This window comes from Ursus arctos, unplaced genomic scaffold, assembly GCF_023065955.2.
Source record: "Ursus arctos isolate Adak ecotype North America unplaced genomic scaffold, UrsArc2.0 scaffold_25, whole genome shotgun sequence".
NCBI classification, from domain to species: domain Eukaryota; kingdom Metazoa; phylum Chordata; class Mammalia; order Carnivora; family Ursidae; genus Ursus; species Ursus arctos.
Genome location: NW_026622930.1, coordinates 27,447,971 through 27,464,254, shown reverse-complemented (window position 1 = coordinate 27,464,254; position 16,284 = coordinate 27,447,971). Strand labels below are relative to the sequence as shown.

The 16,284-nt window shown below is 35.1% G+C and overlaps 1 protein-coding gene across 50 annotated transcripts in view; it reads right to left on the bottom strand.

The window, feature by feature from the left end:
- NUMB (NUMB endocytic adaptor protein) overlaps positions 1 to 16,284 on the bottom strand; it is a 185,505-nt gene that overhangs the window by 98,683 nt on the left and 70,538 nt on the right. For 34 of the 50 annotated variants that reach the window (XM_048220108.2, XM_048220093.2, XM_057318357.1 and 31 more), the window contains one exon: positions 771 to 855. The exons of the other annotated variants lie outside the window; for them this stretch is intronic. The gene's annotated coding sequence lies outside the window, so the exon portion shown is untranslated. The remainder of the gene's footprint in view (positions 1 to 770; positions 856 to 16,284) is intronic. 50 annotated transcript variants of the gene reach the window in all.

Here is a 16,284-nt window from a genome sequence, read left to right as displayed (position 1 = left end):
ATCTATAAGAGGAAAACAGACAAAACACATTCATAATACAATGATCACACAGGGTTCAAAGGGTATCTACAGTGGACATATGTATGGTCTTTATACATAAAGTACACTTCTATGTGTGAGGTCCATAAGCAGTTGCCCAGTTTGCTCTAACACAGATCTGAAATTGATCAAATGTATGATTTTCCTTAGGTCTAACTTATTCAAATTTAATTTTGGTTTATGTGAATTTTGTGGTATCTTATATTGCTGCTTAAACTTTCCTTATTCAATTTCCTAACAGAATTAGAAGTAATGATCATTTGTTTTACTAGCTGCTAGGAGATGATAATACTAGTAGCTAACATTCATTGAATGCTTACTGTGTGTCAGGCACTGTTACAAGTGCTTTTGTACATATTAAAGAATTTAATCTCCACAACAACTTTACCAGGTGGATATTATTATTATCACCATTTTATAGGTAGGAAAACTGAGGTATAGAAAAAGTTAAGTCACTTTCCCAATGTCACACAAGTAAGTGGAAAAGCTTAGGGATTCATACCCAGGAGTCTGTCTCCAGAGCCCAGACCCTCAATTACTATGTTACACCTCTTTTCACAATATTTAGAAGATACATAAAATTATCATGGACAAAAAATTCACCATTAAAAAAATTATCAGTAACAGTTAAACAACAGTTAAGCAATATTAATAGCAATACAACTAATCATAGGTTGATACTTAACAGCTATTTCAAAGTTTCATGGCTATAATTAAGAAGTTGGACAGACCTGGCTCTGAATCTTGGCTGTGCCCTTTACAAGCTGTGTGACTTTGGACAAGTTTCGTAACTTCACCAAGCCTCAGTTTCCTCATCTGTAAAATGAGAATAATAAACATCTCACAAAATTGTTGTAACATAATTACTGCTACATTGCACTGATAGAGTAATTCCAAACAAAACACAGGTACACAAAATACAAAGAGGAGGTCCTCAATTCTCCCCAGAAAATAGGACTTTATTCTAATGATATAAGAAAGATGACTGCTCCAAGTTACCACAGAAACTATAAAATCCACACACCAATGTAGAACCACAACCTCCTCTAATTCATAACAAATAATTCCCCTAAGAGGTAAATGACTGAATCTTTAAAATTTAAAATACTGTATACACACAAAGAAAGAGACAAGTAGAACAGATATTGTTGTTTGCTGACAACTCCCACAAATTCCATTCCACACATATCCTTTCTAACACTGGTAGTAAGTATTCAAGGGTCCCAAAACATAAAGAGCTGTGTCAACAAGGAGTGATTCTTGGTAATGACAGGAAGGAATTTTTATAAGGAAAAAAAAAAGAAAGAGACATGCCATCAAAGCAGGGTAGAACTATTGTTACCGTCTAAGGAAGGACTATTCCATTTTAATTATCATTTCACTGGTCAAACAAGTTAAACTGTCACTATTGCTGACTTTAGACTCTCAATCAAATAATTTGACAATTAATAAACACATTTCTATCAATATCTGCATTTACCAATAAATTATCTATAATATTATCTATCTGTTATAAGGTTAGGTGTTTATTTGAAGGGGGTAGTTTTAGTAATACAAAAACCTTTTTTATTTTCAATTTATTATTATTATTATTTATTTGCAGTCCTGTTTACTGCAATATTTTTTACAATAGCCAAGATATGGAAGCAACCTAAGTGTCCAACAATAGATGAATGGATAAGATAGATGTGGGGTGTTGTGTGTGTTTATGTATCTATGTATGTAAACAGAACACTATTCAGCCATAAAAAAGGATGAGATTGTGCCATTTGAGAAAACACGGATGGACCCAGAGGGTATTATACTAAGTGAAATAAATCAGACTAAGAAAAACAAATACTATATGATTTTATTTCCATGTAATCTAAAAGCAAATGAACAAACAAAAATAGAATCAGATATATAAATACAGAGAACTGATGGTTGCCAGAGAGGAGGAGGGTAGGGAGTTAGGCAAAATGGATGAAGGGGAGTGGGAAATACAGGCTTTTGAATATGGAATGAATAAATCATGGGACTAAAAGGCATAGCATAAGGAATATAGTCAATGGTACTATAGTAGTGTTGTATGGTGATGGTAGTTACACTTGTGGTGAGCACAGCATAATGTATAAACTTGTTGAATCACGATACTGCACACCTGAAACTAATTTAACATTGTATCTCAACTATACTCAAATTTTTTTAAATCCAGAAAAGTATGAAAAAAAATACCTTTAAATAATCTTTATTTCACTAATTTTAGAACAAAGAAAAACTGTAAGCAATGTATTTGAATATGCCTCATAATTTTCAGAACCTTGGTAAAAACCTTTTTTTTAAAGGAATGACAGGAATAATATTTTACATAAACCCTATAGAATAATTTTGTTAGAAGCTCATTGATACTATTATCAAGGTGAGTTTTTATGAATGTCACCAGTCTAATAAGAATTATATTAAGTATTAAAATAACTTACAAAAATTATTAAAATGATTGTGTGTCATTGTAGCTCAAAGATTTAATAAAGAAAGAACTTCCACTCCCTAAAATATTCCCTCGTAACAAATAATTGCAAAAATGCCAACAGACACATGAAAAGATGCTCATCATCACTAATCCCCAGGGAAACTCAAAATCACAATGAGATAATCACCTCACCTGTCAGAATGGCTAAAATCAACAACATACGAAACAGGAGGTGTTGGTGAGGATGTGGAGAAAAAGGAACACTTGTGCACTGTTGATGGAAATGCAAACTGGTGCAGCCACTGTGGAAAACGGTATGTAGGTTCCTCAAAAAGTTAAAAAATAGGGGCGCCTGGGTGGCACAGCAGTTAAGCGTCTGCCTTCGGCTCAGGGCGTGATCTTGGCGTTATGGGATCGAGCCCCACATCAGGCTCCTCCACTGGGAGCCTGCTTCTTCTTCTCCCACTCTCCCTGCTTGTGTTCCCTCTCTCGCTGGCTGTCTCTATCTCTGTCGAATAAATAAATAAAATCTTTAAAAAAAAAAAAAAAAGTTAAAAAATAGAACTACCCTACAATCCAGCAATTGCACTACTGGGTATTTACCTAAAGAATATAAAAACACTAATTCAAAGGAATACATGCACTCCTATGTTTATAGTGGCATTATTTACAATAGCCAAGATATGGAAGCAGCCCAAGTGTCCACCGACTGATGAATAAATAAAGATGTGGTACATATGTATAGTGAACTATTACTCAGCCATAAAAAAGAATGAAATCTTGCCATTTGCAACAACACAGATGGAGCTGGACAGTATAATGCTAAGTGAAATAAGTGAGAGAAAGACAAATACCATATGATATGTGGCATTTAAGAAACAAATGAGCAAAGGCAGAAAAGAAGAGAGAGAGACACACACACAAAACAAGAAACAGACTCTTAACTATAGAGAAAAAACCGATGGTTACTGGAAGGGAGGTGTGCGTGGAGATGGGTTAAACAGGTGATGGGGATTAAAGAATATACTTGTTGTGCTGACCACCAAGTGAATTGGTGAATCACTAAATTGTCCATCTCAAACTAATATTACACTGTATGTTAACTAAACAGAATTTAGATAAAAACTTTCAAAAAATAATTATAAAAATGGCCTTCGAATTTTCTTAATAAATTCATTAAAATATTTGTCTGGAACATGGCAATCTGATTTTTATAAAGCACCCTTCTTACAGAAGTTTATTAGTTATATAGGAAATGTTTAGGAAGTCCTTAATAAACCTACTGTACACATGTCAAAGGAAATGAATATAGGACAACAAGGTGCTCAATGAGGTTACTTGGTCATGACAGAACTCCAAACAAAAATTCAGGTCCTTCTGCTCTGTATCTTAACAGTTTGGAATTTTTCGATTTAATCAGCATTTCCTTCACTACTTTACTTTCTCTAAGTGATGAGAATATTTTTGTACTTTTTTATGATTCTATAAATAACTGATAAAATCAAGTTGTTCCATCACAACTCCCATATATGAAAAGATGACTGTAACTTATGAATTTTTAGGTAACTTTTTTATCCTTATATAACTTGCAAATACCACCAAGTATTTACATTTTACCCCATTTACTTTGTCATTCTCTCATTCACACCTTTTTTTCTGAACCATGTGAGTAAGTTGCAGACATTGTACCATTTCAGCACTCAATGTCTCCATTATCTTCCTAGGAAGACAGATAGATAACTACAGTACAGCTAACCAAATCAGTATTGTATCAATGTTAAAATTTCTGTTACATAGAGTTCATATTCAAATACCACTAACTGACTTAAAAATGTCCTTTAAAACTATTGCTTTCCCCAGTCCAAAATCCAATTCAGGATCATGCACTGCATTTAGTGGTAATGTCTCCTTAGAATCCTATCATAAGGAACAGTTCCTCAGTCTACATCTTTTAAGACTAATATTTTTGAAGAATACAGACCAATTATTTTGTAGAACATCCTTCAATTTACCTTTGTCTGATGGTCTCTCATGTTTAAATTCAGGCGGTGCATTTTTTGTAGGAATGTCACAAAGTAACACTGGGTCCTTTGCACATATCAAAAGCTGCAAGAGGTTAGTGTGTTCTATTATCAAAGTGATGCTAACTTTGACCACTTGGTTAAAGGGCATCCTAACAAGTTTCTCCACTGTGAAGTTACTGTTTTTCTCTTTGTAATAAGTTAATATTTTGTAAGGAATTATCTTGAGGCTAGGTAAATATCACATTCCTCATCAACCTTTCAACCAATAGTTTGGTACCTGCAAATTATTTTTGTGTGAAAATAGTATTTAAATTGTTCTGGTCATTTTCCAATTTCAACAGTTCTACATTTATATGCAATTTTAAGGAAGAACCTTCCCTTCTCCCCCACTAAGTTATTTACTCAATCTTAAAATAGAAAGTAGTTATAAAAAAAAAGGTTTTAAAATTGCCAAATTATACCATCGCCAAAAACAAAACAAAACAAAACAAAACAAAAAACAGCCTACAAACTAGGGTTCCTTATTTGTTTATAGTTCTTTTTATCTTGAGTTTGAAAATATATACTATGCCCCAAAGTCACCTGGGTTCTCTTCAGCATGGTTACATTATTCATTTGAAACACAGGTTCATATGTTTTCTGTTTATATTTTAGATTTTATCTTCATCTTTATTATATTTTCTGATTTTAAGTATCTAAAACATCAGCATGATAATGTTCTCTGATATTCTGAATTGATGGCAATATACATTGCTACCAGACATTCTCTCTCAACCAGAGCTTGTAATAATAGAGCTCAACAGTTTAGGAAGTATATTTCCCATAAGAAGTGAGCCTTTCTGCAGCCAACTCCAGGTATCCATCATCACCCCACTCAGGCCCAGCTGTTTTCTGGGAATTACTGTTTCTAGATAGTGAAAGAAAGATAAAAGAAAATGGGTGAACCCTACTTGAGCAATCTTACATAGATCATTACCTGTAAAATGGTTTTCAAACTGTGATACTTACAGAGATTCCACAGGGTGTAAGGGGACAGGAACGAATGGAGAGAACTCCAAGTCCCAGCCCTGGCTTCACTTAAAGCTGCTATGGTCATATTGGTATAATATAGTGAACTGAAGCCTGAGATTCTGTTCATTCAGCTCACTCAAGCTAGTATTTACTGAGTATCTATGTTGTCCCAGGCAATGTTCTAGGTGCTTCAGTAAAAAACTTTTGTGGGACTTTAATTCTAATAAGTAAAGTATATCATTAGTTAAAAGGTAAAAGTTATGGAGAAAATTCAATAAGATAAAGGTGTTAAACATCAGGGAAGGAACACAGTTTGCACTATTAGGATGTTCAGTTTAGGTGTGAGAAAGGAAGCCTTTCTTTTATATAAATAACTTTTTTAAGTTTGAAAGTCACTAGAAGAGAAAAGCAGCCAAATTTTCCACTTAGTGCTAACCATGTGTCTACAGGTCAGGGACAGGCCATCAGAAAGAAAAGCATGAAACTTTTTCCCTCCTTCTTTCACAGGATCTTATGCCAAAATCCAGGAATGTTTTGGTTGGTTTCCTCAATCCAGCTCTTCTACTTTGTAAGTAATTGAATATTTCTCCTAGACTCTGGCAAACTCAGAAATATTAAATTTTAATTTTTCTACAAACTAATTTAGTGGGAAATGGTACATGCAGTATCAAGGCTCATACCCCCTCTTTAAGACCCTTAAACTACATTAACCATTATCCTATCCAAATCACACTATCACTCCTGAGTTTACAATCCACAAAAGACTATGATACCTAATCTTTCTCAGTTGTGCTAAGTCATATCACTCACATCTTAAACAACTGAGTTTGTCTGAATCTAAGTGCAGAACTGTATAATAATCGCAGGTAACATTTAATCAGCTCTTACTACTAAGTGCCAGCTATTGTTTTATGAGACTTAATGTATATTACTTCTTTTATACTTCATAAAAACCCTATGTGGTAAGTAACACCATTACCCCCATTTTATAGATGAAGAAACCAAGACGTGGACAGGTTAAATAACTGGCTCAAGGTTACACAGTGTACAAATGGGAAAGCTGGGATTATAACTCAGATAGTTTGTGCCATTACCTGTGCACATTAAATTGATTCTCAAAAAATCTTTATATAATGTGCTTTAAATTCTATCTCGTAGATTCAGCCAATTCAGACTATAGAGGAAAAAAACCGGTCTTCCAACACAAATATTATTTTTCAAAGCTTTAACTGAGTATTTGATCAGCATGCCATGAGGGAGCCAATTATTAACAAAAATGTGATGAAAAATATTAGCAAACTGAAACCAACAATGTATAAAATAAAATTATACACCACAACCAAGTGGGATTTACCTTAGGTATGTAAGGCTGATTCAACATTCAAAAATCATTTAATGTAATCCATTACATTAACAAGTTAAAAAAGAAACATCACATGATCATATCGATACAGAAAAAGCATCTGACAAAATCCAAATTCATTCATGATAAAAACTCTTCAGCAAACTAGGAATAGAGGGGAATATCCTCAATCCACAAAAACCTAGAGCTAACATCATACTTAATGGTGAGAACCTAGAAGACTTCCTGACAAGATCAAGAACTTCGCAAAGATGTCTCCTCTTACCACTCCTTTTTAACATTATATTGGAAGTCCAGGCTAATGAAAAAAGACAAGAAAAGGAAATAAAATGTATACATACTGGGAAGGAAGAAATAAAACTGTCTTTGTTCACAGATGACATGGTTGCATAAGCAGAAAATCCAAAAGAATAAAAAAAAAAAAGAACTTATGGAACTAATAAGCAATTACAGCAAAGTTGCAAGATACAAGGTTAATACACAAAAGTCAATCAATTTCCTGTAAACCAGCAATGAACAAGTGAAATTTGAAATTTAAAACAATACATTTATATGAGCACCTGAAAAAATTAGACACTTAGGTATAATTTAGCGCAATTTACCAAAATATGTATAACATCTATATAAGGAAAATTATAAAACTCTGATGAACGATATTAAAGATAAGCTAAATTAATGTAGAAATATTCCGTGTTCACGGATGGGAAGATTGACAAGATATCAATTGAGCTACTTGAGCTATAGATTCAGTACAATTCCAATCAAAATCCCAGCAAATTACTTTGTGGATATGACAAACTCATTCAAAAATTTAAAGGCCGTGTCAACTATACTCAAATAAAAATATTTAAAAGTAATAAAAATAAAATGTTAAGCCCACATACAGTTAACTGATCTTTCATATAAAACAGCAAAAGTGAGACAATGCAGAAAATAGTCTTTTTAACAAATGGTACTAGAACTAAGAAAAAAAAAGAATTTAGACATAGACTTTACACCCTTCTCTAAAAATTAACTCAAAATGGATCACAGACCTAAATATAAAATGCAAAACTATGAAACTACTAGAAGATAACAGGAAAAAACCTAGATCACTTAGGGTATAATAATGACTTTTTAAATGCAAGACAAAAGGCGTGATCTGTGAAAGAAATAATGGAGAAGCTGGACTTCCTTAAAATTAAAAACTTCTGCTCAGCCTAAGACACTGTCAAGATTCAGCTACATGCAAAAGAATGAAACTTGACCACTCTCTCATACCATACACAAAAATAAACTCCAAATGGATGAAAGACCTCGATGTGAGACAGGAATCCATCAAAATCCTAGAGGACAGCATAGGCAGCAACCTCTCCGACATCGGCCACAGCAACATTTTTCATGATACATCTCCAGAGGCAAGAGAAACAAAAGATAAAATGAACTTGTGGGACTTCATCAAGATAAAAAGCTTCTGCACAGGCAAGGAAACAGTCAAAAAAACTAAGAGGCAGCCCACGGAATGGGAAAATATATTTGCAAATGACGCTACAGATAAAAGACTGGTATCCAAGATCTACAAAGAATTTCTCAAACTCAATACACAAGAAACAAATAAACAAATCATAAAATGGGCAGAAGATATTAACAGACACTTTTCCAATGAAGACATACAAATGGCTAACACATGAAAAAATGTTCAAAATCATTAGCCATCAGAGAAATTAAAATCAAAACCACACTAAGATACCACCTTATGCCAGTTAGAATGGCAAAAATTGACAAGGCAAGAAACAACAATTGTTGGAGAGGATGTGGAGAAAGGGGATCCCTCCTACATTGTTGGTGGGAATGCAAGTTGGTACAGCCACTCTGGAAAACAGTGTGGAGGTCCCTTAAAAAGTTAAAAATTGAGCTACCCTATGATCCAGCCATTGCACTACTGGGTATTTACCCCAAAGATACAGACTTAGTGAAGAGAAGGGCCATATGCACCCCAATGTTCAGAGCAGCATTGTCCACAATAGCTAAATCGTGGAAGGAGCCGAGATGCCCTTCAACAGATGACTGGATTAAGAAGATGTGGTCCATATATACAATGGAATATTACTCAGCTATCAAAAAGAATGATTTCTCAACATTTGCTGCGACATGGACGGCACTGGAGGAGATAATGCTAAGTGAAATAAGTCAAGCAGAGAAAGACAATTATGTGGTTTCTCTCATCTATGGAACATAAGAACTAGGAAGATCGGTAGGAGAAGAAAGAGATAAAGAAAGGGGGTTAATCAGAAGGGGGAATGAAGCATGACAGGCTATGGACTCTGGGAAACAAACTGAGGGCTTCAGAGGGGAGGGGGTGGGGGAATGGGATAGGCTGGTGATGGGTAGTAAGGAGGGCACGTATTGCATGGTGCACTGGGTGTTATACGCAACTAATTAATCATCGAACTTAACATCAAAAACCAGGGATGTACTGTATGGTGACTAACATAATATAATAAAAAAATATTATTATAAAAAAAAGACACTGTCAAGAGAATGAGAAGACAAGCCACAGATTGGGAGAAAATACTTGCAAAAGACATATCTGATAACGGACTACTATCCAAAATATACAAAGAACTCTTAACACTTAGCAATAAGAAAACAATTTGATTTAAAAGTGGGCAAAGACTTGACAGACATCTCAACAAAGATATACAGGTGGCAAATCAACATTTAAAATGATGTTCAACATCAAATGTCATTCAGGAACTACAAATTACGACAATGAGATAACACTACACACCTATTATTAGAATGCCCAAAATCCAGAACACTGACAACACCAAATTCTGGCAAGGATTTGGAGCAACAGTAACTTTCATTTATTCTTGGTGGGAATGCAAAATGGTACAGCCACTTTGGAAGACAGTTTGGCAGTTCCTTAAAAACTAAACATACTCTTACCATATGATCTAGCAATCCTCTTCCTTGGTATTTATCCAAAGGAGCTGAACACTTACATCCACACAAAACCTGCACATGGTTGTTTATAACAGCTTAATTCATAATTTCCAAAACTTGGAAGCAACCAAGAAGTCCTTCAGTAGGTAAATGAATAAACTGTGATATATCCAGAAAATGGAATAATATTCAGCACTAAAAAGAAATGAGCTACCAAACCAAGAAAAGACACAGGGAAAACTTAAATGAGTCTAAGAGAAAAGGCTACATCTTGTATGATTCCCACTCTATGGTATTCAGGAAAAAGCAAAACTTTGGAGACAGTAAAAACATTGCCAGTGGCTGGTTGCCAAGGGGTAGAGGGTTTCGAGGGACATATAGGCAGAACACAGCTTTTAGGACACTGAAGCTATTCTGTATAATATTGTAATTTTACAGACAGTATGGTCATTATGTATTTGTCAAAACTTACAGAATACGTAACACAAAGAGTGAACCCTAACGAAAACTATGGACTTTGGGTATTAATGATATGTCACCATAAGTTCATCGACGTAACAAATATACCACTCCAGTGTCTAATGTTAATAGTCAGGGAGGTTGTGCATATGTGGGGGCAGAGGGACTATATGAACTCTGTACTTTCTGCTTAAGTCTGCCATGAACGTAGAAGTGCTCTTAAAAGTAAACTCTATTTAAAAAAAAAAAAAAAAAAAGTGGCCAGATCCAAAGAAGTACTTATAATAGGCCAAAAGACTTCTCTCCAGGATCAAGTAGTCAATGGAATCATGTTTGCCCTTTGTATATTGCATATTACCCAGTTATTAACTCACTTACCTGAACTACCAAGCAATCCACATTTCTAAATCTTACCCAAAAATTTATCTCAAAAGACCTACTTCCTCTTCCTATATCAGACAAAAACACCTAAGTGCTGCTTCTTAATTTAGTTCTAGAATGATTTTTTAAACGTAGTTCATAAAAATTGTGAGGGGCACCTGGGTGGCACAGTCGGTTAAGCGCCCGACTCTTGGTTTCAGCTTAGGTCATGATCTCAGGGTGGTGAGACGGAGCCCCATGTCAGGCGCCACCATGCTCAGTAAGGCGTCTGCTTAAGACTCTCTCTCCCTCTGCCACCCCCACCTCCTGTTCTTTCTCTCTTAAATATTTTTAAAAAATAAAAATAAAAAACATTGTGATTTGAACCAGAAAACATATGTTCATTTATTCAACAAATTATGTATTGAGAAGCAATTACAGGACAAGTACTCTTTTAGACTATGGAGATAAGACAGAATGAACCAAAGTCTCTACCCTCCTGGTGGTGTATTTGGGGAGGCTGTAAAAATAATAAAGAAACAAATATATAATACGTTGTATATGAAGAAAATCGGGGTAAGAGGAAAGAAAGTGATGGTGTTAAGGGGGCAGGCGAAAAATAGGACATTCTTTTAAATAAAGAGGTAATTCCGTCTTTGCTATTTAGGTCATATTTGGGCAGACAGATCTGAAGGTATTGGGTAGTGAGAGGGAAAACTCAAGTAGACAGGTGGGAGAAAGCACTCTGGGTCAAAGGAACACCAAGTGCACAAATCCCAAGGCAGAACTATGTCCAGTGTGTCAGAGGAACAGAAAGGCGATGATGATGAAGCTATAGCTTCCTAAGTGAAGGGAGAATAGGAAATGAGGTCAGAAAGGAAGCCAACTGCTTCATATGGCTTTACAGCATATTGCAAGGGGAGAAATCAGGAGTGTGGTAGTTTAGCTTGACAAAATGTAAAAGTTTATAAATAAGATAGTGATACATCAAATTTGCTTTTGAAAATGGCTAGCTCCAAGTCTATCACATGTTACATTCATCTTTAAATAGTCCTAATATCCAAGTCTGGAAGTAGTACCTCCACTGCTTTTTCACTTCTTTTATCATTTACTGCCTTTTACATATTATAACTATTGATGTATGTCATGCCCTATAGAATTTAGGCAACTTGAGAGTAGAATTCATGGTTTATAGTTGTTTAATAGTAAAAAGGGCCACCATTTATTGAGCAAATTTATCAATTAGCTCATTTAATCCTTCTATTATCACTTCCATTAGTATTTAGCACATGAGAAAATTCGGGTTCAGAGATATTAAATAACTGATGCAAAATTATATAGCTAATTAGTAGGGTAACATTTTAACTCAGGTTTGTCTGACTCTAGAGCCAATGTTCCATGTTGTCTTTAATCAACCTCAGTATCTCATTTAGAAGCTTGTTTGCAAAAGACACCTAATATATTTGTACTGAGTAAATAACTAAAATAAATAACTCTGTCTAGGGACAGAAAGAGAATTAGAGTCAGACCAGTGATCACATCAGAATTGGAAAAAAACGGGGAAAAAAAAACATAAGAAAATTCTTAGTAAAGCTTATAAAGAGCTCAGCATAATTTTGCACTTGCCTATCAGTCCAAGTACACTCGCTTTCTTTGATACCTTAAATCCACTATGCCCCTTTTCACTCTAAGTTCTCTTTAATCCATAGTTTTAACAACATCTTACTTTTCCTAAGTTAATTCTACTCATCCTTCAGAGCTCTGCTCAAATATCACTTCGTCAAAGTAACTGTCCTTGACCACCACCTCCCTCACCTGAACTAAATCTCTATAATAAGCAGGTAACAACCTATACTTCTCTTTTACGGTTTATCACAATATAAATAAAGGTGTAGGTAATACTTCTCCGAAAGAATAAAAGCTGCATGAGGGCAGGATCCTAATCTGTCAAGTTCACTGCAATGATTAATATATGCTTAAAATTATTTATAATATTGCTTTATTATAAGTTATTATTCAATAAGTTATTTAATAATAGACATCCATTATAAATTATTATACAGTAGAGTGCATCTGACCAATTCCCCTGGCAAGAAAAACTATAAAAATGGGATTTAAAAACAAACAAACAAAAATAAACACAGAAAGCAGGCAGGATGAGAGAAGCCAAAATACCAGAGAAAAAAGGAGATGTAGAGTTAAGCCTGCCATTCTCCATCACTTTTTCCTCCTGAGGCAACTAGCTGCATTCTAGACGTTTTGACAGTCTCCCAGGGCTGCAAAGACAGAAATCAGAGCTCCTGGCTTATCAAGACAGGCAGGATTTGAGGGGTTGAAATTCCACAGAAAAGGCAACCACAGAAAAATGAGGCTGGATGTTCTGTACTGCATTTGCCCTTAGGGTATTTACTGAATCCTAACCTGTGTGGGGAGCAAGAGGCAAAAAAAAAAAAAAAAAAAAAAGTGCCTATTTTAAAACAAAAAAAGGTAAGCAGAACTCTGGGTAGGCTCACAGTGCTGGGAAAAGAAAAATTACAGTTCAGGGCCTGCCAAGAAGGACAAGCTCTGGCAAATACCCCAGGATTCCATTTGATACCTCTGAAGGACAAAACTCTCAGAGTAAGGGGAAACTGGACTTAAACCAGCCCTTAAGAAGTCTAAAACAAAGCCTCAAGTCATCTCAAGCCTGTATTGAATCAAGGTCATTTGCTTCTACTTTTTAACTACCACTATAAGAAAATTAAATCCTCTCTAGAGAACAATATCATCATCCAGACCATCTATAATTTGTTATATGTACATTGTCTGACATTCATTTTAAAAATTACTAGGAATGCTAGGAGACAGGACCAAGTAACTGAAAGCCAAGAGAAAAAGCAGACAATAAAAAAAGACCAAAAGGGGATCCAGATAGTTTAATTATCAGACACAGACTTTAAAATAACTGAGATTTGGGGCACCCGGGTGGCTCAGTTGTCTAAGCATCTGCCTTCGGCTTGGGTCATGATCTCAGAGTCCTGGGATCAAGCCCCATGTCAAGCACCCTGCTCAGCAGGGAGTCTTTCTACTTCTCCCTCTGCCCCCCCCAACTTGTGCTCTCTCTCTCTCTCTCTCAAATAAATGGATAAAATCGTTTAAGAAATAAATAAATAAATAAATAATAAAATCTGATTAAAATGTTTGGTAAAATAGATGACAAGATGAGAATTTCACCAGAGAACAGAAATCTATATAAACAAATAAAAAATAACTGAAATTCTGGACTAAAAAATACACAAATATAAAATAATAAAACAGATGCTTGTAACAGCAGATTGGATACTAAACTAGAAAACAGTCAATAGAAAATATCCACATGAAGCACAAAAAGAGAAAAAAGGTGGAGAACAGAGAAAAGCACACGAGAGACATAGAGGATGCAGAGAAAGATATAACATACAGCTCTCCAGAATCCCAGAAGGAGTGAGTGAAAGAGTGGGAGAGAAACAATATTTTAAATATATTCCAAATCTGACAAAAGATATCAAGCTACAGATTCAAAAGGGTCTATGGAATTCAAGGTGCTTAGACACAAAAAAAATCACCTAGAAGAATTATTTAAAACTGATGAAAACCAGACATCACTTCACTAAGAAAAACAACAACAACAAAAAGTGGAGTCAGAAGACAATGGGATGTATTTAAAATGCTGAAAGAAAATAACTGCCAAGCTGGAATTCTATGCCCAACAAAAATATCCTTCAGAAAGCTTCCAAATTCATTCTATGAAGCCAGCATTACTCTGATACCAAAATCAGATAAAGACACTACAAAAAAAGAGAACTGCAGGCCAATATCTCTCATGAATATAGACACAATAATCCTCAACAAAATATTAGCAAATGCAACAATACACGAAAAAAATCCAACTGAATCCAACAATACATGAAAAAAATAATTCATCACGATCGAGTGGGATTTATTCTTGGGATGCAAGCGTGTTTCAATATTTGCAAATCAATCAACATGATACATCACATCAACAAGAGAAAGGATAAAAACATGATCATTTCAACAGATTCAGAAAAAGCATCTGACAAAGCACAACATCCATTCATGATAAAAACCCTCAACAAAGCAGGTTTAGAGGGAACATACTTCAGCATATAAGAGGCCCTATGTGGAAAAACCCAGAGCTGGCATCAGACTCAATGGTGAAAAACTGAGAGCTTTTCCCTTAAGATCAAGAACAAGACAAGGATGTCCACTCTCACCACTTTTATTCAACATGGTATTGGAAGTCCTAGCCACAGCAATGAGACAAGAAGAAGAAATAAAAGGCATCCAGTTTGGTAAGGAAGAAGTAAAACTTTCACTCTTTGCAGATGACATGATTCTATATATAGAAACCCCTAAGGATTCCACCAAAAAACTACTAGAACTGATAAATGAATTCAGTGAGGTCATGGGATAGAAAATCACTATACAGAAGTCCTTTGCATTTGTATACACTAATAATGAAGCAGCAGAAAGAGAAGTTAAGAAAACAGTCCCATTTAAAATTACACCAATAATAATAAAATACCTAGGAATAAACTTAACCGAGGAGGTGAAAGACTGGTACTCTGAAAACTATAATATACTGATGAAAGAAACTGAAGATGACACAACGCAATGGAAAAGATATTCCATGCTCATGGATTAGAAGAACAAATAGTGTTAAAATGGCCATATTATCTGGGGTACCTGGCTAGCTTAGTCAGTAGAGCATGTGACTCTTGATCTTGGGGTTGTGAGTTGGAGCTCCAATATTGGGTGTATTTATAAAAATAAAATCTTAAAAAAAAAAAAAAAAAAGCCATACTACCCAAAGTGACCTACAGATTTGATGCCATCCCTATCAAAATACCAAAAGCATTTTTCACAGAACTAGAACAAATAATCCTAAAATTTGTACGGAACCACAAAAGACCCCGAATAGCCAAAGCAATCTTGAAAAGGAAGAACAAAACTGGAGGCATCACAATTCTGGACTTCAAGTTATATTAAAAAGCTGTGTTAATCAAAACAGTATGGTACTGGCACAAAAGCAAACACACAGATCAATACAACAGAAAACCCAGAAATAAACCCACAACTATATGATCAATTAATCTTTGACAAAGCAGGAAACACCCAATGGGAAGGACAGTCTCTTTCTTCAACAAATGGCACTGGGAAAACCGGACACCTACAAGCAAAAGAATGAAACTTGACCACTTTCTCACATCATACACAAAAATAAACTCAAAATGGATTAAGGACCTAATGTGAGACCTGAAACCATAAAAATCCTAGAAGAGAACACAGGCAGCAATTTCTCTGACATTGGACATAACATTTTTTTGGATATGTCTCCTGAGGCAAGGGAAACAAAGGCAAAACTAAACTATTGGGGGGGAGGGAGTTTGGGTGGCTCAGTCAGTTAAGCACCTGCCTTTGGCTTAGTCATGATCCCAAGATCCTGGAATGGAGCCCTGCATCAGGTGCCCTGCTCAGCAGGGAGTCTGCTTCTCCCTCTATCCTCCCCTGCTCATGCTTACTTGCTCGTTCTCTCAAATAAATAAATAAAATCTTTTTAAAAATTTTTTTAAAAATAAACTACTGGGACTACATCAAAATAAAAACTTCTA